The sequence below is a fragment of the Nyctibius grandis genome, chromosome 11 (assembly GCF_013368605.1).
Source record: "Nyctibius grandis isolate bNycGra1 chromosome 11, bNycGra1.pri, whole genome shotgun sequence".
Lineage (NCBI taxonomy): Eukaryota > Metazoa > Chordata > Aves > Nyctibiiformes > Nyctibiidae > Nyctibius > Nyctibius grandis.
In genome coordinates, this window is record NC_090668.1 from 26,181,876 (window position 1) to 26,205,495 (window position 23,620).

The following is a 23,620-nucleotide window of genomic DNA, read 5'->3' on the forward strand; positions in this document are numbered from 1 at the left end:
TGGCTGCCCCCTCCCTGGCAGTGTTCAAGGCCAGGTTGGATGGGGCTGGGAGCAACCTGGTCTGGTGGAAGGTGTCCCTGCCCGTGGCAGGGGGCTGGGACTGGATGGGCTTTAAGGTCCCTCCCAACCCCAACCCTGCTGTGATTACTTTAATTAACAACCCCCTCACGGATTATTTCAATTAACCCCCCACAGCCCCGCGCCGATCGCTCCCGCCCTGCAGCGGCCCCGCCCCGCGCCCCGCCACGTGCGCCCTGCCAAGAGGCGGGCCGCCGCGCAGCCAATAGGCAGCGCCCCCACGCCCGGCGGGCCCGCCTCCCCCGGCTTCGCGTATCCCATTGGCTGGCGGCAGCTCCCGCCCTCACCCGCCGTTCTCGCGGGAAGTAGGGGCGGGGCCGAGCCGGGCCGCCCGCTCCCGCTCCCCCGCCCCCGGCGCTGGGGTTCCGCTGCGGCCGCCGAGCGCTGCCGCTCACCGGGAGGCCCCGCCGCACGCCCCGCCCCGCCCGCCATGTCGGCGGCACCGCGCAGGTAGGGGCGCGCCGGTGGCTGGAGCGGGGCGGGGAGAGGTGAGGCCGTGGCTGAGGGGGAACGGAGCGGGGGCGGCACAGGGGCTGTCCGCCGGTTGATGGGAGGGGCGGGAGCGGCCCCGGCCCCGCCGCGGGGCTGGTGTCCCCGGTGCAGCGGCCCCTCCCGCCCGCCGCTCCTCGCCCCGCCGGCGCCGCTGTCACGGCGCGCCGCGGGCCCCGCGCCGCGCGTTCCCATTGGCCAGAGCCTTCGGCGCGCCCCGCCCCCCGCGCTCCCATTGGCGGCGCGGCGGGAAGGCGGGGCGCGGCGCGGCCCCTCCGTGCGCCCCCGCGTCCCCGGCGCTGGGGTTCCGCCGCCGGCGAGGCCCGCGCCCCCGCAGGTAGGACCCGGCCCGGCCTCCCGCCGCTCGCCGCGCCTCCTCCGCCCCGCGGGGGGCCCGGTGCCCCTCCGCTTCCCCCGGGGAGGCCTCGCTCAGCCCCTCCGGAGGAGCCACGGCCCCGCGCCCCCTCCTCAGCCGCAGGCGGGCCCCCCGCGGCCCCCTCCTCCCTCAGCGGGTGGCCGGTAGCGGCAGCCTTGGGGCTCTCTGAAGGGCGGGTTGTGTCACCCGGCGGCCCGGGGCTGCTCGGGTGGGCTGGGGAGGGCGCCGGGGCCCCCCGGCCTCACCCTGCGCTGTGGGTGCCCGGCTGGGGTTGGGAGGTTTGGGGTTTCTCTCAGAGCCCGGCGGGGAGAAGGTGGGAATGGGGGCGGGGGGGTTGCAGGGGTAGGCGAGGAGCCCTGTGTTTTCCCCCGGGTGGGATGCCGGCGCTGAGAGTCCTGCCTAGAAAAACCTCCAATTGCAGGTGAACCGAAGTCTAGAAGCAGTAATTGCGCTAATTGAGGCCTCCCCGGTGAACCCCGCGTGTTTCTTGGAGGGGAGGCCAAGCTGCCTCCTTCGCCTCGGCAGCGGGACGGGGTGTCACCGGGTGAGACGCGGCGTGGTGTGTGTGCGGGGTCTGGGTAGGCTGGGAGAATAACCGGGAATCGTGTTTAATCATGTCACGCAACCCAGGGTAGAGGCGGGCGAGTGTTGTCAGAGGTCAGCTCCTCAATGACAGACGCAGCTCAGGCAGCTTCGCTGAACATATAGACTCAGACCAGGGATGATACCAGTCAGTGCTGGGCAGTCCCCGCTCAGGCACAGCTGCTCTTCTGCTCCATTAAGGCGTTTCGTGCGTGTTTGTTTCTGTACCTGAAATGTCGAGGTATAACCAAAACGACCCGCAGGCACTCGCAGTAAGGCTGAGATGCTCGGTCAGGCGGTCGTAAAGCTACGCTCAGCTCAGAATGTTTTATTATTCTTTAGTTTTTCACTGGGAACTTAAGGTGTGTCAGGCTTTGTCAACGCAAGCTCTGAAACACCTTCCAACCAGCAAACAGCAGGTTTCCCTTTGCTGGAATCAGTGAAGTAACAGCCACCTGTAGACATATTTATGTGAAGGATTGCTTTGTGCTGTAGCAGGTGTAACAGGATGAAATCAGCTTTGTTAGGAAGGCTGCAGCTGAGTGGGTTTGTGCTGGAGGTATGTTAGTATGGGAACAGGCACCCTCCTTACTGGGACTTAATTCAAAGAGACGTGCTCTTCGTTTTGCCCTCTGGAATTCACAGCCACTTGAACAGTCTGGAGAGGAGGAAACCTCATCAACATCCTCTCTGGGAAGGGGGAAATTAAAATCATATCCGTGTTTTTTGTAAGAGCTAGAATGAGCGCAGGTGAATACTTGGGTAACGAGGACAGTACATTCCAGGATCGTGTGTACTGGGGCTTCTTTCAAAATACAGCATGAAAAGCAGCTGCTACGGACCTTGCACATGAGGCTGTGGAAGATTTCTCACAATAAAAGAGATTTTGGGCACTTTATTGTAAGGCAAAGTCATGAGGACACAAATAAACATGTGCTTATGCTGTAGGTGCAGACATGTTTGAGCGTCTGTGGGCTGCTCTGATTCTGTCCATTTTGAGAAGCAGAAGCAGGATGCATGAGAGCTGTGTTATGATGCAAAGTTTCAGCTAATATATTCTGCCTTTAAGCAAAATTTTAATGTTGCAAAGGCAAATAGCTCCCAGCTTCCCAGGTAGCTGAAGAGGATCATTGTACACGCAGGAGCGTGATCTTCCAGTTCTTCCACACGGTGCTTGTTGGCTTCAGGGGAAGGCAGCACCTCAGACACAAAAAGTGTGGGGTTTTGGGGTTGTGGTTTGAGGGTTTTTTTCACTATTAGGAACTTGAGCCTTTTGGCTTGTTCCACTAGACACAGGAGTTGCCAGTAGTTAATAGTTCTCGTGGTTAGAGCTGGCCAAGCAAGAAAGGTTTTTAAGGACGTTACGTGCTTCTAGACTTGGCCAGTTGTAACAAGCCTTAACAATATTTAATATATCTGTAGAGGCGTCTTGCCCTGCTGTTGTTTGGCACAGTTGTGAAATCTGGGTGAAATATTGCACTCTGTTTATTTAAAGGCATTGCTTTCACTTCAGTGAACTGCTAACCCTTGTGATACAGGTGTGATCAATAAATGTAACTGAGGTCAAAGGCATCTCGATTATCCAGGTGCTCTTTGTACCTTTTTTAAAAAAGCGAATCCCTTCTTACCAAGATAAGACATAACTTCCACGAGTGTTTGTCTGCCCAGCTTGTGGAATGGCTTTTGACATTGTGCTCTAAAAAGGTAGGAAGTTTTCCTTTAATAAGGAGATACTGGCACGGGTTCCTTCAGGTGGTCTTAACTTTTCATGAGGTAATAATGTCACTGTCTGCGTTTGGGATGGTAGCTATTTCTTTTTTAAATAATCAATAAAAGTATCCTAAAGCTCTGCTTGGACAAAGCTGCCCCTTTTGTATCACGCAGCGTGTTACACAGCTAAAAATTAGTAGGGACCTGAAATGATTAGTATCTGGCTGGTGGCCCAGAAAGAGGGGAAGCTGGGTCTGGCAGCATTTGACAGTAATTTTCTGTAAGACAAGTGTCCTCAGCTCTTTCATTGTCCAATTGATTCTTTAACAATAGTGCTCCCATTTGTAACGCTGGGTCTGTAGTGCTGCTCCGGCAGGAGAAACAAGAGGTGTGTTGGTCACCAACCAGTGCACATGCTGCAGTCAATGAGACGTCTTGGGCGAGTGCTTCGGAGAAATAGGTAAAATGTTTAAAAAAAAAAAAACAACCCCAAAATCCCCCACAAATAGCATTTGACAGGAGGTGGCTTACAGTACTGGTGTAACATGGGCAGGTGATAATCAAAACTGCTGCTTTGTGATCTTTTTGCCTAATGGTCTTAAGTGGTCTTCTTTCTTTCTGTTCGGAGTCTCTACCCCTTTGGTAAGAAAAGGGAAATAGTAAGCTGAATTTCACTGAGGTTATGTTTAAAGTGGCATTCCTTCTCTGAATATATAATTGAGCCGAGAGATTAAAAGGCATCTGTGTTTCTTAAGCTGGTTACTTTAGTATTTGGGTCTGTTTTTAATGAACTCGCTTTCATGTCTGCGCTGCAGTCAAAACTTTAAGATCTAATTTTTGCTGGTTTTCAAAGCAAGTTGACTCATCAGCTTAGCCTTGTGCTGCAGACCTAAAATGTCGGAAGACGTTCCCCTTTTTACAGCATCACCATTTTGTGATTTTCCTTTTTTTTTTTTTCACCCTAATGCTAAAATTCCGACGCTCCTAAATAAAATTTGGGGATTAAACGCTCGTAGTTGGGGACTGTTTGCTCATGGAATTAAGCCTTGTGCAACTTCAGCTTTTCTGCGGTTACGCTGGATTTTCACTTAGCATTTCTAGAACGAAATGTAAATTTGCCTTCCTATCAGCACGCACTCTTCTGACTCCCCTCTGTGCTCCACGCTTGCAGCTTTTCCTTCTGTTTTTTCACCTCATCTCCTCGTAGCACCCTTTTTGCTTCCAGCTCCTTCACAGTGTCTTGACGGCGCTGGAATGTGGCACATCCTCTGTGCGTGATGGCTTTTTAATCCCTCCTGGCCACCAAACTTTGTGCCAACAGAGCCCCAGGTGAGCCTTGGCACTTGCATTAATCTGGGTGAAGCAGTGTGCAAACCTGCGGCAGGATAGAGAGACTTTGGAATGATCTAGCTAATATTTAACAAAGTTTACTTGAAAACCGTGCGTAGCTTCTGTGTTTTCAATGTTAATATTGAATTTGAAATCTTGGAGGTGACAGATAAAATACATGGTAATGAGATCCTGCTAAAGAAAGCTCACTGCTAATTCCAAAGGAAACGAGCTTTTAATTAGTGTCTTATCTCAAGTATGCCACCTTTTCTTTTTTCCTCGTTTATGTTGCTTGTATTATTAAAGATCAGCTGGTGTCCCCCGATATGGGAGCCAGTTGGCTGGTGTCGCTGTATAAAATCTGATTTACAGGCTCCTGATTACGTGTAGCTTGTTGATCACAAAATGAATTGGTTTGGCCGTGTTTTCAGGAGTTAGGATTTATTGTTGTCTGAAGTCGCACTTTTGGAAATTAAGATGTTCAGGGAATACCCATGTTGCTGCTCGTGCAATATCTACTGTGTAGATACTTCGGAGCACTGAATCTCGGCTCTTGCAGGAATAATATATCCCCTGTTTCATTATAATAAAAACCTTAACACAGAATTTTCTGAAGCAACTGTAAATGCTAAGCAGTAAGGCTGGCCACTCAAAAAACCCCAAAAAACCTCAAAAACCCTTTTAGCTTGAGCTTTAAAATGTATCTCCTGCTGGTAAGGTTGAGATTAATAAGGTTGATGTTTGATTTAAAGTTCTTTTCAAACGGGCTTTCCACAGCAATATTAGTTTAAGAATATGTAAAATAGCAGGTAGGATTTTTAAACTTCAGAAAGCGTGCATGTGGTTTGGATCCAGATGAGACACACATAGCTGATGGGGATTAAGGAGCCAAGTCTGCCTAACGAAGCTCACTTGAGCAAAGGCTTTCCATGTCTAGCAGGGTCCTACGTTTCTGCCCTGGATGGTCACTGGAGAAGGTGCTGGGGAGGTACCACGGTTCAGCACGTGCTCTGCAAATGGCAGTAGTGGTGGTGGTGGCCACCCGTGTTTGCTGGGTTTTAGGGCCACAGACCCATGAAAAAGCAAGGTAAGAAACAGAGGTGGAGTGAGGGAGCATAAAATGAGCTTGACTTGGCAGCAGAGCGCTTGATCATCTCATACGTGGTGGGAACTAGGAAGGTTAACGCTTGGTTTAGCTTCTAAAGTGGCTTCATTGAAGCTCAGTGTTTTCTCTCCTGCTTCTTGCCATGAAAAACGAAGCCTGTTCCAGAGTATTAGAACTTTTTCTGTGTCCCCATAGGGTGCTTCTGAGTTTGGTTTAGGCTCTGTGTTTCGGTGAGAAGCCTTCTGAACAGGCAAGTTCAATAGGAGCGTCCCCGAGCTGGTCTAGCATGGGACATGGGGCTGTTGGTGCGTTTCTTTTCCTCTTTTTAATTGCATTACGGTATGCAGGAAATTCCAGAAAGTTTTGAAACAAAAAGGGTTTATCAGGAGCTCCTAGAGCCGGTCAGGCCACGAGGCTTCCTTCAGAGGTGAAAACTCAGGATCTTTATTTGCCCTTCTCAGTCTCGGACATACCAAAGGTTGACCTCGCCTTCAGGAAGCGTGTCTTGTGCTTGAAAAGGCAGCTGTGTTCCTCTTCAACTTTGGTTTCCATGTTGAAAGGGAAATGATTTCCCCGTTTCTTCCTGGGTGTGGTTTTCCTGAAGAAATATTTTTGCTGTTTCCTTCTCATATAGAAAAAAGAAAGTCTAAATCTAAACAGAACGAGCTTATTTTACCAGTTATTGTATTTAATGAATATTTGAATTTCCAATAGAAATATTCTCTACCAATTAATTCCTGCAAAAAAACACTTGAAGTAAAAAATTGTTTTTACTGGTCAGTCAAAATGGGCAAATGTCATCCACGCTTCCTACCCTGCTTCCTTAACGGCACGTTGGCTCGGCTGCAGGCGTTCAGAGCCAGCCAGGCTGTGAAGGCGACTGTGGCAAAAAATCATCTTTAAAAATCATGCCCAGCAAGTGCAGCTCTTGTTGCTTATGGTGAGATACGTTCCCACAAAGCTTTCAGATTTGTAGGCTTGTTGGTATCTCCATTTAATTTTTGAATCCTTCTGGTATTTGCCACATTTTTAGATAGAGCGGAGTTATTTCACAGAATCCCAGAATCAATGAGGTTGGAAGAGCCCTCTGGGCTCATCGAGTCCAACCGTTGCCCTGACACCACCATGGCAACTAGACCAGGGCACTAAGGGCCATGTCCAGTCTTTTCTTCAACCCCTCCAGAGATGGTGACTCCACCACCTCCCTGGGCAGCCCCTTCCAATGCCTAATGACCCTTGCTGAGAAGAAATGCTTCCTAATGTCCAACCTGACCCTCCCCTGGCCAAGCTTGAGGCTGTGTCCTCTTGTCCTATCGCTGGTTGCCTGGGAGAAGAGGCCGAAGGTTATCTGGTCAGGTAACCTTCACACAGTATTTGATTTTACTTTTTTTTAATTCATATTTTCCCTGAATAGCTGATGGATGGATTGCTTTGTGTCGTTGGGTGTTATATGAGATGGCCAGATCCTGTTTTGACTGAATAAGAAATAATGGATGGCTGCTGGCTTAATTTTCTTTCTGATGATTTGTTTTAAGCAGCATTTGAACAGATATGAGGATTAATTGTTAAATTGCTTATTGAGCTGAGCATTTAAGAGCACGTTGGGATTTGTAACCAGTCGTCATAAGCGGGCAAAGCAGGGTTAGTGAGCTGGCCTGTGTGTGTTTAGTTGCTGAGTGTCTCAGGTCTTGAGAGAAAGATGTCATACGTCTGCAGAAGCGTCTGTCAAATCAACATACTCTTCTGAAAATAGGATTCTGGCTTGTGGTTTGAAATGGAAGGGCCTTTGAAAACACTTCTTACCATATATTGTTAAAAACTTTGACTTTGATTTTGGGGAAGTTGAGCTATGACTTCAAGACAGATTTATTCATCAAGCTCTCCTGTTAAAGAGGTACCTGAATATGAAGTTGAGTACAGAAGGCTGCTGGTTGTGTTGTCTTAGCTGATTTTGTTACGTTCTTTAAAAAAAAAAACCCAAAAAACACTGTTAACTGTACTGTGTATCTCAAGCTGAAGGACTAATCTGCTCTTGCCATCCCCGCTGTTTAATGTAGGCTCTCTTAAAAACCCTAAGAAGCTTTCCTCTCCTCATAGGGCTTTCAGATGTCTCTCTTTCTAATGATAAATGTCAACAAATGAGATCAGAGCATCTTCTGCTGCAGTAAAGGAGAAGTAATTTTCTCAATGTGGTTTGTTTTTTTTTTAATATGCTGTTTCTCCACGTTAACTGAGAAACCAAAATAGGTCACGGATTTCATGCTGCAAAGAAGGCAAGTGTTTTGGTGATGTGTGGATCCACTGGTGCTCTGGGACTGTCTGCTTGTACTAAACATGAGCCAGCGGTATGCCCAGGTGGCCAAGAAGGCCAATGGCATCCTGGCCTCTATCAGGAATAGTGTAGCCAGCGGGTCTGGGGAAGTGATCGTCCCTCTGTACTCGGCACTGGTGAGGCCGCACCTTGAATCCTGTGTCCAGTTCTGGGCCCCGCACTTCAAGAGAGATGTTGAGGTGTTGGAGCGAGTCCAGAGGAGGGCAACCAAGCTGGTGAAGGGTCTGGAGGGTCTGAGCTCCGAGGAACGGCTGAGGGAGCTGGGGGTGTTTAGCCTGGAGAAGAGGAGGCTCAGAGGTGACCTTAGTGCAGTCTACAACTACCTGAAGGGAGGTTGTAGCGCAGTGGGAGTCGGCCTCTTCTCCCAGGCAACCAGCGCTAGGACAAGAGGACACAGCCTCAAGCTTCACCAGGGGAGGGTCAGGTTGGACATTAGGAAGCATTTCTTCTCAGCAAGGGTCATTAGCCATTGGAAGGGGCTGCCCAGGGAGGTGGTGGAGTCACCATCTCTGGAGGGGTTTAAGAAAAGCCTGGACATGGCCCTTAGTGCCCTGGTCTAGTTGCCATGGTGGTGTCAGGGCAGTGGTTGGGCTTGATGATCCCAGAGAGCTCTTCCAACCTCATTGATTCTGTGATTCTGAGGGAAGCACCGAAAATAGCTCAAAAGAACATAAACGACATCCCTTGGTTGCAATGTACCCATGAAGCTAGGGACAGGATCCCGAGCAGAGCGGCTGGAGGACAAGCCCCAGAGCAGGCAGCACCCTCGCCAAGGGGCAAAGGCAGTGTGCTCGGGGTGAGAAATAGCCCGGTGCTTGCGATGCCACAGGCATCGAGAAGCATTTTAGCAAGCTCAAGGGCAGCAGCACATCTGTAACAGCACGCACCGAGCGCTGGGGGTCTTGGTTTGTCTGGGCTGTGGAGGTGACCGAATTCTTACTCTTTTCTAATCCTAAAACCTTGCTGGCATTAATTTACCACCAACATATGGCTGAGCAGGATGAAGCTCTTCCTCCCACCTACCCAAAACCAAGTAGCTTTCCAAGAGTGTAACTTCCTGGGAAATTCAGATGTTTCTGGAAGAATACTCACCGCATGAAAAACACAGCAAAACCCACCGAGATGTGGAGGAAGGTGGCTGTCATTGCACAAAGCAGGTGACACCTCAGTTCTGGAGCTGGCATATAATCAGGGTTTTAACTAAGTTCACCCTCTGTGTGGCAGCTCCAGTTTGAGGAAACCTGGTGGAGGTACCTGGCCCTTCACACTGGGAGGCTTGGCGAGTCCCCGCCGCGGCGTTTTGAAGGCAGCGAACAGCTCTCAGCACGCACCCAATGCGGGTTGTGCAGCAACTTGCCATGAAACCTCAGCTTGCTGTGCTGTACCTTCGCACTTCTCTTGGCACGGTGGTGATTCCTAGCTTGGATGCTCGCGCGCAGTGACTCCGAGGTGGCCAAGCGAAGTAGGTCAGTTATTTTTAAGCGTTATGATTAATTTATAAATGCCATTATTTTTTTAGAGGTGAGGTAGATCTAAGTGCTCAATCTGATGCGATGGGTGGCTGTTTACAACAGAAAACTGGTGCTTCACAGTAAATTGCAAGGGAGAGTTGGAAGTAAGTGGAAAGGATTATTTTTAAGCTTTAAGCTTTGCATATCTGGAGATTTTTCTTTAACATGAAACGGCTTTAGAACAGAAAATCTTTCGTGGTATGTAAAGCTTCCAAAACCCTTGGCAGATGGGTAACTTTGTTTCCAAACATCAAATGTTTTAGCTGTTTAATGCCTGGTTTTAAGCGTGAACAGCACTCTTGGAGAATGTTCACATGAAGCCTGCGGGGAATTAGGCTTTTAAAAAACTGTTTCTGTTATCAGGAAAAGCGAAGAATTATGGAAAACTTAACGCAACACTTGGACTCCTTTGCATAATACACAAAATAACATCACACTGGAAAAAAGAGGTCTTATTTCCACGAGATTTTTCAATAAAGGGCTTTTCTATCACTGAATGTGTCGTTTATTGGTGCTCTGGACAGGAGGTCGTGTATCCCTATGGGTATAACGTGGAGAAGGTCGGTCACGATGCACATCTAGTGCTTAAACTCATATTTGATCTTTGAACTGCATCTAGAAGTAAATATTTGGTGCCTAATATCTTACAGAAGTATTACATACAGAGGAGGGGAATTTGTTCTTAAACTTTAAGCCGAGAAGGTCACAGAGCTGAGAATTACAGTAAACACCAGCAGTGAATGTTACGCTTTAGACAAAGGATTTTGCACAGTTCTGAGTCTTCTTAGAAAGGCAAGTCTTGGCGTTGGCATTCAGTGAAGTATTCTCAGTATTTGTGGACTGTAAAATTATTATAGATTAATAGATATGCAAATGGGCTGCCACAACACTGCAGGCTGTATGGTAATGCATAATTGTGACATGTTTTTTAGCTATTTGCAACAATTGGCTTTCTTGCAGGAGTGAGTTTTATCAGGTTCTCACCTTTTTGAAGATATAATTGTCAAGTCTCTTACCTAAATACATTCTTTTTTTTTTTTTTTTTTTTTTTACATTTTATGGTATTAGTGGCTTGGGAAAATGAAGCTTACAGATCAATTGCAGAACTGCCACATTTTGATGGTTCTTTTTCATGTTCCGAAGACTTAAGGTGATGCTGCGTTTCTCTGATGCTTATTAATTGCTTCATCTCCCGACCAGTGTGTTTACAAAAAGGGCGTGATATCAGGAGGGCAAAAGTCGATCGGTTTCAGTGCCTGGAAAGCCTGGGTGTTCAAGCCCTGGAACAGTCAGGTTTACTCTCATGGTGTTTGCTGGGGTATAGTGCTTGCAAGGTGCATGTTCTTGTGATGGTGGAGCAGCCATCGGCTAAACATGAGCCAGCAGTGTGCCCAGGTGGCCAAGAAGGCCAATGGCATCCTGGCCTCTATCAGGAATAGTGTAGCCAGCCGGTCTGGGGAAGTGATCGTCCCTCTGTACTCGGCACTGGTGAGGCCGCACCTTGAATCCTGTGTCCAGTGCTGGGCCCCGCACCTCAAGAAAGATGTTGAGGTGTTGGAGCGAGTGCAGAGGAGGGCGACCAAGCTGGGGAAGGGTCTGGAGGGTCTGAGCTCCGAGGAACGGCTGAGGGAGCTGGGGGTGTTTAGCCTGGAGAAGAGGAGGCTCAGAGGTGACCTTAGTGCAGTCTACAACTACCTGAAGGGAGGTTGTAGTGCAGTGGGAGTCGGCCTCTTCTCCCAGGCAACCAGCGCTAGGACAAGAGGACACAGCCTCAAGCTTGGCCAGGGGAGGTTCAGGTTGGCCATTAGGAAGCATTTCTTCTCAGCAAGGGTCATTAGCCATTGGAAGGGGCTGCCCAGGGAGGTGGTGGAGTCCCCATCTCTGGAGGGGTTTAAGAAAAGCCTGGACATGGCCCTTAGTGCCATGGTCTAGTTGCCATGGTGGTGTCAGGGCAATGGTTGGACTCAATGAGCCCAGAGGGCTCTTCCAACCTCATTGATTCTGTGATTCTGTGAGTTGCTGCAACAGCCAGCAAGGGTTAGTCTGGGTTAGTCTGGTTTAACCCCGTGGGCATGAGTCAGGCTGGTTCCTCTTTCTATAGGACCAAAAATTACCCTCTCACCAGGAATACAGTTGGGTGAAGCCAAACACCGGTTTTAAAATGGGCAAAAATCAGAATGGAACCGAAATCAGCTCCTGAAATTAATATTGATTTTTTTTTTTATTATTTTTTTGGGGGGAGGATGGTACAGTATTAGTGCAGCTTTGTTGCGTGTGGGTTCAGACAATTAAGAATCCCACGTCTGCCTTGAATGTTTCATGAAGATTAATGCCATCCTCCTACTGAGCAGTTAATTGGGTGCTATCACTTTAACCACCTTATTTAAATTGAAAAGCGCCCTTAATAAATGACAAATGTCCGTGTGAAACTCGGTGTGTTCAGTGCACTGAACGCAGGCTGCTGTGCCTGCACCTTTTCTCCTCTGCCCTCTTCTAGCAGGCTGGTACTAACCTCAAACCCATGGGTCTTTGCAGGCCTGTGGCATCTCAGCTGAGACATCAGGTAGCAGCTCCTGACTGCCCGTACCGCTGTCCTGTCCAGCTGGGAGGCGACAGAAACGCTGCCTTAGGGAACAAACATCCCTCTCAGAATCCCAGAATCAATGAGGTTGGAAGAGCCCTCTGGGCTCATCGAGTCCAACCACTGCCCTGACACCACCATGGCAACTAGACCAGGGCACTAAGTGCCATGTCCAGGCTTTTCTTCAACCCCTCCAGAGACGGTGACTCCACCACCTCCCTGGGCAGCCCCTTCCAATGGCTAATGACCCTTGCTGAGAAGAAATGCTTCCCAATGTCCAACCTGACCCTCCCCTGGTGCAGCTTGAGGCTGTGTCCTCTTGTCCTAGCGCTGGTTGCCTGGGAGAAGAGGCCGACTCCCACTGCGCTACAACCTCCCTTCAGGTAGCTGTAGACTGCACTAAGGTCCCCTCTGAGCCTCCTCTTCTCCAGGCTAAACACCCCCAGCTCCCTCAGCCGTTCCTTGGAGGTCAGACCCTCCAGACCCTTCCCCAACTTGGTCGCCCTCCTCTGCACTCGCTCCAACACCTCAACATCTTTCTTGAAGTTTCAGTGCTGAGGCTGAGTTGGGAGAAGTGAAGCTGAGTGGGGCAAGGCTTAAAACAAAGCAGATGGCTCAGACCAGAGAGCAAATCTTGTCTCTACTGAAGGTTAGAAGTCTTCCATTTTATGCCTGTATTCGGAAAAGCTCTTGATAAATGTGCAACTGTGTGTGTGAATTTTGCCTTCAATGCGTGAGTCAACTGATTTTCTGCCGAGGCGCCTCCTGAGGAAGCCAGCGTGTTGGGCTGCTGCTTCCAACGTGGCTTTGGGCTCCTCTGAACAGAAAATAGCCGCTCTCCATCCCTCGGGGCTGTGTTAAGTGTCACTTGTGCCTTCTCCTGCTCGGTTTCTGTCCTCTCACCCTCTAGCTCCTGCAGTCCTCGTGGAGCTGGCTGAATGTCTGGCTGCGTCGAGATCTCCAGCCCTCTTCTGAAGGTACCGCAGGGATTTCTTTGCTGTTGGAGCGATGCCCTCCTCTAGCCCCCGGTGCAAGCTGTTTGCATGAGCTGCCTCTTGCCTTGCAAGAGAAATGGGGGTAACGCACCTGCTTGGCTGCTTCGTGCTCAGCCTCCAGGCAATCTCCTGGGTTTATTTCCAGGCTCTGCAGCTGTTCTTTCCCCAAGCCAGGAGCAGGCAGAAACAGAACTTGGCCAGCTTGACTCTCCTGACTGTGTCCAAGCTGTTGCAGGGATGCTCCGTGTTTATGCTCTGCTGCCCTGTTGTAACGAACCGGCTGGGCAAAGGCCCCCTTGCTCCCCACTGTCCCCAGCACCGATCTCTGCATCGGCGTTGGACAGAACTACACCAGTTTCTGGAATTTTACCAGTATTTTAGAGAGGGATTCTCCTCGATGAAGAGATGCAGGGATATTTCTGCTGCCTGTGTCGAAAACCAGAAGGAATGTGCAAATCTGATGTGTCAGTGGGTCACAGAATCAGTGAGGTTGGAAGAGCCCTCTGGGATCATCGAGTCCAACCATTGCCCTGACACCACCAAGTCAACTAGACCAGGGTCTTGTGCCTTCTAAGTCAAATGTCTCCAACATGTTGATTACTTTTTTACTTTGTGTCTTACAACCAGGTTTTTAAGACTTTTTTGGGCAGAATCCTCTGAATGGTTCAATTTGGGCAGGAGCTGAACTTCTGCAGGGCTGGCTGTCATCTTCTTGGCCTGAGACACGTAGCACGTGTGTTGGCACCATCCTTCGTCTATGGAGGACTGTCTCAGACAAAAATATCCCTCCTTTCTCCTGTTGAAAACGTATATTTCTTCTCTGGGAGTTGTTCCTGTATGACCAGAGTGCAAAACGGGGGAGTTCTCGCCTTGCCACTTGAAGGCAGTAGGGCGAACTCTTAAATAATAAAAATAAATCTCTTGGGGGAGCCAAGTGAAGGGCTTTCTGGTAGATGTTACGTGAACGTACTGTGCGGTCTTTAAAAATACATATTGTGTGTAGAGTGGTTCTCGTGTTCTGCAACCTGGCTGTAAGGAAAACACATGCGGTGCTTTGTTGGTGGGATTTTGGCTTTGTTTGCTTCAGTTTATAAATAAGTGCCAAGAAAATGAGTATTTTCTTGTAAAGATGTTTTCAAGGCCACGTATTTATTTCTTTTTCAAAGGGAATCGTGGAAGACAAGCTGACAATTTAATGGTGCATGATGCACTGATAAAAATGTCTGTGTGGTTGCGTTTAATCCTTTAAAGGAGAGAAAAGAAACACGGTGGTTATCAGCATTCAAAAGGCAAGACACAGGCTTAAGCGTATGCAAAGCCTTGGAGAGAGACTGAAGAAATGTAGTGACTATGTTGCAGAAAGCTTCTGACAGGCACATCACATCTTTGAAAGTAAGATTTGAATTATTAGAGCTGCCTTTGTTTATTAAATTGAGCCCCCAGCGAGAGTATTATAGGATGAAATACCGTGCAGGCTCAAGTTGGGTTGGCATAAATTTTAATGGGTGATATAATTTACTTTATTGAGCTAATTCAGGAAGAAAATTCAAATAGATTTTTTTTTAAAAGATCCAGGTGTGTCTGAGCTGAAGAAATAGACTTCAAGTGCACGAATAAGCCTCCTTTTATGGAATCCAGTTTGCTTTTAGCGACGGGTAATCCTTTTAAAACCAGGCTTCTTCGAGGCAAACTCCAACAGAAGAGGTTTTGTTCAATTTTAAATTGGGAGTGCGAGGGAAGGATGGAGAGAGCTAATAAGAGAGTAATTATACACGCTATTGCCAAGTTGAGGAAGGGCAGAGACCATTAAAATGCCATCTTAGGAGTTAATTATATGGCATTTCAAGTCGGTGCTGGTGTCATGATTGCTGTTTAATCCATGTATATTTAGGGTCTTGTGTTCATGAAATCTAATTTCTATTTTAAGGAACTTTAGGTGCTGCGTTATGAAATACTGTGGGAAAAAAAAAATAAAAATCTTCCATCCTCCCTGGGGTTTGTGCCTGTTGGCTTTGCTTAGGGAATATGCAAAAGCAATAAAGGAGATGGGAAAACCTGAGCAAATATTTTGGGACGGGCACACATACCATCAATAAAGCCTTGCAGTGGAATTTGGTTAGTTCAATCTCTTCTGAAGCTCATTTAATAATTGCAGAGCTGCTCGGATGTAGCCAGCTGTAATTTGTTTCAAGGTTAGTCTTTGACTCCTGTTTTAGTAGCTTTTCAGTTTATATTCTTCCGCTTGTGCAGTTTCTCGAGTGCAACTACATAATGGTTCAGCTAAAACTGGGATCCTTTAGATAAGGGCTTGAAATTGGAATTCTTCAGAAACGTTTAATGAAAGCTCTGCGTGAGGCAGATGTCAGGATTTACTCTTCAGGCGGGGGGGATTGCGGTGGGGGGAGCAGATTAGGCTCCTTTGCGGCTGATGTGCTGCCTGGAGGAAGTGACATTTATGCTCTTGATCCTTCAGTGATTCTGCATGTCAAGAGCTGAGCCTTGAAATTCGTCAGCAGCGCTGTCTTAAGAGCAGACAGGACTGAATAAGAGGATTTTTACCAATAGAGGGGGAAAAATTCAACTCCGATGGCTGTCGCAGATCCTTAAGTACTTCAATTTTTCCTTTTTTTTTTTTTCTCTCCACATCTCCCCTGTAGGAAATCGGAGAGGGAAATCACTTCAAATCGCCAACCGATATATTTTTGAAGTTGAAAAAGCTGAGATGCGTTAGAATTCAGAGACCTCCCTTTGCTTAAGGTAAGAAAGGAGCAGATTCTCCCTGTTCCCTGCTTAAAGAGTGTCTGTATTCGGTTAATGCTCGGGCCGGAGTTCCTGTAACGTGTTTAAAAATGTTTCTCCTGCTGTCGATGCCGAAATGGTTAACGTTCATCCCGTTTAATAACTCGCAGCTGCAGGAGGCATATGGCTGTGTGTTTGCAGGAGGTGTCAGTGATGAGCAGGTTCAGCCTGCCCAAGGAAGGGGAGCAGGCTGCTCAGCACGGGGACTCCCCCGGCTCCTCCGTGGGGCTCGGGCAGGGATGAGCTGGGGGTTTATGTGGGACAGCTGAAGGGCTGTCGTGCCTAAAACCTGATTTTCAGAGGTTTTTATTGTCCCCGTTTGGACGGTAAGTAAGCTCGGGAACTTCTGAAGGATGCTGGGGAGGGCAAGTAGGGTGGAGGTGGTGCAAAATCTCCCTTCGGAGAGGTAGGAGTTGCCTGAATTTGATGAAAGGTGAGACTTGGTGAGCTGTCTACGTTACTGTGGTATCTATAAATGACTCCAGTGTTAGTGCTTGTGAGTATCGATGGTGAATTACTCCGGGTAAGGTGGTGCGTGAGAACAGGTCTGCGTGCTATTAGCCTCGCTGTTTGTTTTTATGTGAGGAGTATGTTAACTACCTTCTTTTGTATGTCGTGGATAATTATCCGTGCTGTAAGCATGAGCTGGGTAGCACAGAAGACGCAGGATTTTTAACCTGTTGTACTTGCACGGAGGCTTTGGGATACTACATAAAATGAGTGTATTAAACTGCAGCTTGGCTTTCCATGACTCTAATTTTCAAGTAGAAGTTTCTCCTCATGTTAAATTTGGTGATTATTTTTTGTACTTAAGCAGTTCCTTTACTAGTTGTGGTATCTCTGTGTGCAACTTTAGGAAATAATTCAAAAGGAGAGGTGCCAAAAGTGGGAGAAAATCTTGTCGGGGGTTTCCAGCGTGCCTCGTGTGTTACAGCTGGAAGATAAAAGCTCTCTCGGAGTTGCTATAATCAAAATGATTAAAGAAAACTTTAAACTTCTGCCCAGTAATTAATACATGCTGCTCTTGTGTGCTTCATCTGAAATGGGTAAGATTTATTTTGCAGACTTTGGCTGCTGCTGTGAATCTGCCGAGGTTTATTTCAGAACTCCATGTACAGACGTCAAGCCTGCGCTGGTGTGTGTGATCTGTCATTCCCAATTACTTTGTGCAGCAGGACTGTCGAGGGCACCGAACGTTTTAAATTCTCTCATCGCTTTTGAATGAGCAGAAAAGAGCAGCTGTGTTAGCAATTAAAATCTGCAGTCGGAAGGAGGAAATGGATTTTTAACCGGACGGACAAACTTGTTTGGAAATTAAGGTGGTGTTTGGGGAAAAAGCATCCATTTTGTGTTACTGCGCTGTGCCTTTCTGTCCTTTGTGCAGCTGGAGGAGAAAACAAACACGCTGAATCCCTTGTGTGGTTTGTATCAGTTGCTTAAAACGTTCACTCTTCATATTCTCTGAGTCTACTCCGGAATTGTTTGACTTGTCAAACTCATCATCCTTCCCAGGCTGCTTCCAGCTTAACTGATCGTAGAATATGCTTTTTATTAACATCGAGGCAATAGAATCTGAGAGAATACTCCTGTTTAGTAGGGGAATAAAGTTTTGCTGCCAGGTTTTAAATATATATCCTCTTAAACATGCTTAGCAATCTGCTTATGTGAGCATCAGGAGTTTTTATATTTAAAGTGGAGTGATTTTTTTTTTTCTTTCTTTAGGATGAAAGTAGTTGAAGATCTGAATTGTGAGGGACAGATGAAATTAAGCTGCAGAAGCACTGATGGCAATCTACAAAGCTTTAATGTGTTAATGTGGTCTAGGCATTATACATATTTAGAAGCAGTCTAGATTGAATCCTGGAGAAAAAGCAGAGTTATTCATAGACTCCCGTCTTGAGCGTGTTTTCCTGTGATGGATGGTATGAAACCGTGGTTTGAAGGAGATGCTAGAAATTATTTTGCTCTGTTAGAACTGTATCGGATATTAATTGCCCCCAAGTTCAGTATTGGTTTAGAAAAATACCGTGGAGGCTGATAGATGAAAGAATGATGTTTGCAAAATTTCCTAGCTTTGTGGAGACCTTTTTTTTTTTTGCCTGCATGAATTATTCAGATTTTCAAGTTTGGTATATTGCTGCATTTAATATGTTTTAAATGACATTGAATCAGTTAATATGGTGAAGGAGAAGATCTGGGTGGACTAATAATTAATCTGCCGGGGGGAACAGCAGAAAGGAAGCTATTGACATCGACTGAGCAGTTTATTGTGTACAAACAGGGAGGGTTTTAGTATCAGCGCTAAAAGAGGTAGACCAGGACTGGGAAGCTTTCTGGAGCCAGTGTCTCTGTTCTAGTGCGTTGCCTTGACCCTGGCTGGAGCCTCTGGATGCCTTGCAATATAAAGTAATAATTTATAGGCTCTCAGTGGGGTTGGAAGAGAATAAAGAGTGGATGCATTGAATTTCTAGATGAAAAAGGGAGCCTGTAGCATCCAGAAGAAAATAGATTAGTTTTAATTTTATTTTTATGCTTGAACAGCTGTTGGACAGAAACTTCAGGAGAATGCTCTGTTCCTGGCAGTGGGGGGTGTGCGGGTATGACTTCGCAAAGAAATTTCTACAGTATTGGTGAAAACAGAATGTTTTGCCTACGTGTTCATTTGTCTCGCTCGCTATTAGAGGGGCCAGGTTACTACGGGCAGGAGCAACCCACTGGCTGCACCCTCGTCATAAATATGCCCACGGATACCAGGTTGTGTCTTCGACTTGTGCATCAGTTTGTCTTTCATGCGACATCTGCAGGTCAAATTGCTCTTCCAAAGAAGCGAGGGTATTATAAATTATTTTTGGAGGCTGATGCTCTTCTGTGAAGTCTTCTCATCCTTGGTGGTGGCCCCAATTGATGCTTCCAGAGCTGGTTGTTAAATTAGCTTTTTCTGTAGTAATTCTGTGATGGTTTCTTATTCTACACGTGCTTCAGTGGTAACTGTTGAGCTGTAATAATGAATGAAGTCTTTCTAGGTTGCTTGATCTATCGTATATTTTAAATAGCTGAGTCTGTGCATCTATAGGGCACCTGCTGGAGTTTAAGGTCCCCTCTGTCAGTGCCATGGTAAAACACGGGGGTGGCCTTTAGGCTGCAAAGGAGCTTTAAGCTTTTTGGTTTGTATTTCTGCTTTGTGTTAATTAAAACTTCAGCTAACTTTTAACTAGCAGCATCTGCAAAACTGTCACTTCAGAAGGTTGTTCTGAACTCTGCTCAAACAAGGTTTCAGTCCTGTGACGGTCCCGGCACGTGTGTGCGGCCACCTCCCAGCTCATCAGGAGCTTCTGGGATCTGATGCACCATGGCTGGGTGGAAGGAGATCATTGCAGCGAGCCTGTTAATTGCTTCTCGAGTGACCTAGTTCCCTTGCTGGAAACAAATCACAGAATCAGTCGGGTTGGAAGAGCCCTCTGGGCTCACCGAGTCCAACCATTGCCCTGACACCACCATGGCAACTAGACCAGGGCACTAAGTGCCATGTCCAGGCTTTTCTTATACCCCTCCAGAGATGGTGACTCCACCACCTCCCTGGGCAGCCCCTTCCAATGGCTAATGACCCTTGCTGAGAAGAAATGCTTCCTAATGTCCAACCTGACCCTCCCCTGGAGAACCTTGAGGCTGTGTCCTCTTGTCCTATGCATAAGCTTTCCCTTCCTCCTCTGTATTTTATGATCGTGGTAGAGTCTAGATTGGCACATCCAGAGCCGCTTCCCAAGCGGGGTTGTTTTTTTTTCTCCAAAGGACCAGCTTCTGTTTGGAAATTTCCACAAGCTCAGTGTGTTTTTGTGCCGTTTCCCCACGGAGGTGAGACAGGCTGTGTTTTGGGGGCCGTGCCCAAGCACGCTTTTCTGTAGCTACTGTGGAAATGTCACATCACCATATTTTATTACCCTAACGTGGGAATTTGTTTCTCCAAGCAGATGGCAAAAAGGTGGTTTGGTTAATTTGTACCTACTTGAAATAAGTCACTAAATGTGCTTTAAACCACTCATTCAGTAGGCCAGAGCATATTGCTGGTGGATAAGTGCTGATGTTAGGTTACAAGCTCAAGAACGCTGAGGAACTGGGCAAGTATCTGCAACTAAAACCAAACCAGACAAAATGTTTGACTTACAACTAATACTAGTTACTAATTCTTTGAAACCTGCAACAATGTAGTGTTTGTTTTCTGCCCAGCGTTTTGGGCTTTGTAAAGTGTGGTCCTTCATAAGCATGTGGTTCTTCTCATGCTTTAGTAGGTACCAGGTGCAGCAGAGATGCTTGTTCAGTTCTGGCACCATGTTCTCATTGCCCCAGGAGTTAATAACGTTCTGGGTGTCCTGACAGGAGGAGCTCCTGCACTTGCTGCAGCTGCAAATCTTCCTTTATCTTCCTGCTGTTCCCGCTCTGGCAGAGTGTCTCTGAGCATCGCTAAGCAGTATAAATCAAAGTGAAACTGGCCCAGTAGCCGGCTGAAGGCTGGGGAATGTTGCCATGCCCTCTCCGAGAGCAGCTTGGAGTTGTGTAAGCAGTTTCTCAACAGCAAGGGTTGTATCTAATGGAGCAAAAGGAAGCTGAGCTAACAAGAACAGCAAAAGGGAAACCAAAGTATTTTTCAGTTGTGTGTATTAACGAGGCTGTCAAAGCTGATAACCTGATGTGCCCAAATCAAGTTATTGAGAGCAGCCTCTACAGCAGGTCCTGGGCAGCTCGATGGTGAGTCCAGCTTTCTCTGGGCCGGGGCATGCACAGGCTGCAACTGGAAGAAGAGAAGAAGAGGCTCAGAGGTGACCTTAGTGCAGTCTACAACTACCTGAAGGGAGGTTGTAGCACAGTGGGAGTCGGCCTCTTCTCCCAGGCAACCAGCGCTAGGACAAGAGGACACAGCCTCAAGCTTGGCCAGGGGAGGTTCAGGTTGGACATTAGGAAGCATTTCTTCTCAGCAAGGGTCATTAGCCATTGGAAGGGGCTGCCCAGGGAGGTGGTGGAGTCACCATCTCTGGAGGGGTTGAAGAAGAGACTGGCCATGGCCCTTAGTGCCCTGGTCTAGTTGCCATGGTGGTGTCAGGGCAATGGTTGGACTCGATGAGCCCAGAGGGCTCTGCCAACCTCATTGATTCTGTGATTCTGTGTGTGATTCTGTAGAGCTTCCATCTCTACAGAAGGGGGGGACCTTCCATCAACTGGGCACCTTCCTCTAGGTGTGAGGACCTCGGCAACTCCAGATGTTGATATCGGGGAAGAGGGGCGGGGGGGATATCCATCCATCTTCTCCTTGGCAAAATGCTCCTTAAATTGGACAAGAGAAGTGACACGACTTCCTGGTAGGAGGAAATATTCTTGACGCAGAGTGTTTTAGTACATTTGTTGCATTATGAGGGTTCCATTAGTGCCAACTAATTACGTGGGCCATGTTGCATTTGAGTTGCAATTACATTGACCGATGTACAATAATTAGCTGTAATAGATGTTTCCGTGTGTAGGGGAGATTTAATTGCTTGCTGTTTTTTGACAAAGATATTGCTGTTTTCCATAATTGGGTTTCCCCTGTCTTCTGCAAGTGACTCTTGAGAACTAGCAACCACTCGAACAGGAAGATACAACCACTGACAGTTCTTTGAGATGAATATGGCATTAGTGTTCTCTCTGGCAGCTTTGCTAATGGCATTTTGTACATCTTGCTCACAAGCAAATACTTTGTCTTCACATCCATCTAACAACGTTAAGCCTCACGAGGGCATCTCCTGTAACACAGTGCTAGCTCCAGCTAAAATGGAAATGCTTTTGGATCCAACTCCTTGGTCTGCAGGAACTTACGTTAATGGAGGTTGTCTGCTTACACGTCTTGATGGTTACAGTTAACAAATTTTATATCAATCCACGTATTTTCTGCCGTGGAGTGATGGCACGGCAGCCCGCAGCCCTGTCTGCCTCCGGCTGTACGACGTGGTGGGAAGATTGCGTTGATGTCTTCTCTGCTGAAATATCAGGGGAAGTGATCGTCCCTCTGTACTCGGCGCTGGTGGGGCCGCACCTTGAATCCTGTGTCCAGTTCTGGGCCCCGCACTTCAAGAGAGATGTTGAGGTGTTGGAGTGAGTCCAGAGGAGGGCGACCAAGCTGGGGAAGGGTCTGGAGGGTCTGACCTCCAAGGAATGGCTGAGGGAGCTGGGGGCGTTTAGCCTGGAGAAGAGGAGGCTCAGAGGTGACCTTAGTGCAGTCTACAACTACCTGAAGGGAGGTTGTAGCGGGGTGGGAGTCGGCCTCTTCTCCCAGGCAACCAGCGACAGGACAAGAGGACACAGCCTCAAGCTTGGCCAGGGGAGGGTCAGGTTGGCCATTAGGAAGCATTTCTTGTCAGCAAGGGTCATTAGCCATTGGAAGGGGCTGCCCACGGAGGTGGTGGAGTCCCCATCTCTGGAGGGGTTTAAGAAAAGCCTGGACATGGCCCTTAGTGCCCTGGTCTAGTTGCCATGGTGGTGTCAGGGCAACGGCTGGACTCGATGATCCCAGAGGGCTCTTCCAACCTCATTGATTCTGGGATTCTGTGAACCCACCTGGTTCGTGTCGTGCCTGCAGTGGTGCCAGCAGTGCAAAGGGCAGCAGTAACCAGTAGTTTTAGCATTTTTTGTCTTTACTTGGTATCTTCCAGGCACCATCTTTTCTGAAAATCATCAATGACGCTCGGAAAGAAGTCAAAACCGCTCTATTTGCATTATTAGTCACTGCTTATAGTGCATAGAATAGAAATGCTTATAATGCACGCAATAGAACTGCTTATATATGCGTAGAATACTAAATGCTTACGTTTCTGCTGAAAATGTTTACTTTGAAAATTCTTTTTCTTTAAATCTTCACTAAAGCTGCTCGCACAGAAACACCGTGAATCACTTTATCCTGCCTGTATGTGCAGTCTCTTGCTGCAATGCATATTGCTGAATGTGTTCAGCATAAACAGTATAATCAGCGAAACTATTGTTAATGCTTAATTGCTAACTGGATCTTTGCGTGTTAGCAGAATTTTTTGGCGATGCCATTGCCAGTTGCTCAAAAGAAAAACTCCCCATAAAAAGCCCGCTTGTGAGTAAATTATGCTTGCAGGGCTACATTTGCCAGTGGCAGACCTATCATTAATAGAACAAACTTTTTAAGATGCAACAATAAAGCCACAACAGACGTTAAAAACATACTAAATAACTTATAAAATTTCAGATAATGCTTTGAAGTGTTTTGCTAATAAACCGTTTTTACAGTGGCGTGATGAGTGCCATCTGTGGAGTGATTTAAGGGTCTTCATCTTAATTGCTCTTTTGCCTGGAGCGATGTTCCATGGTCAAGATTGATGGTGAGGTATGGTACCGTTGTCAGTCTCAACACATTTTTCTTGATAAATTTTCATTAGATTAATGACCTCATTGTAGGATAGACATAACTTGTCTATAAAGCAATCGTTAGGTTTGTATATAGATTGATTGATAAAGCTCTCCTCCCTTCGTGGTGGTTCTCCTTCTTCTTTCAACTCTGCATTTCTTCTGTTCATCATCTCGCGTGGTGGCGAGCAGGGAGCCAGGAGGAACTGGTGCTGCGCGCTGTCACTGTGGCCAGTTGTCCTCAGGTGTTGAAGTTTTCCTCTCCACGTTCAGTAGACAGTAAGGTTTGGAGGTCAGCTCATGCTGTTTCCGAATAATCTCATCTGGATTTCCTATTT

The 23,620-nt window shown here is 47.5% G+C and overlaps 1 protein-coding gene across 1 annotated transcript in view; it reads left to right on the plus strand.

Moving 5' to 3' along the window:
- The first annotated feature begins 436 nt into the window (after window positions 1–436).
- The window catches only part of GLCE (glucuronic acid epimerase), a 54,911-nt gene continuing 31,727 nt past the window's right edge, over window positions 437–23,620 (plus strand). The window contains exons 1-2 of the mRNA XM_068410853.1: window positions 437–528; window positions 15,746–15,845. The gene's annotated coding sequence lies outside the window, so the exon portion shown is untranslated. The remainder of the gene's footprint in view (window positions 529–15,745; window positions 15,846–23,620) is intronic.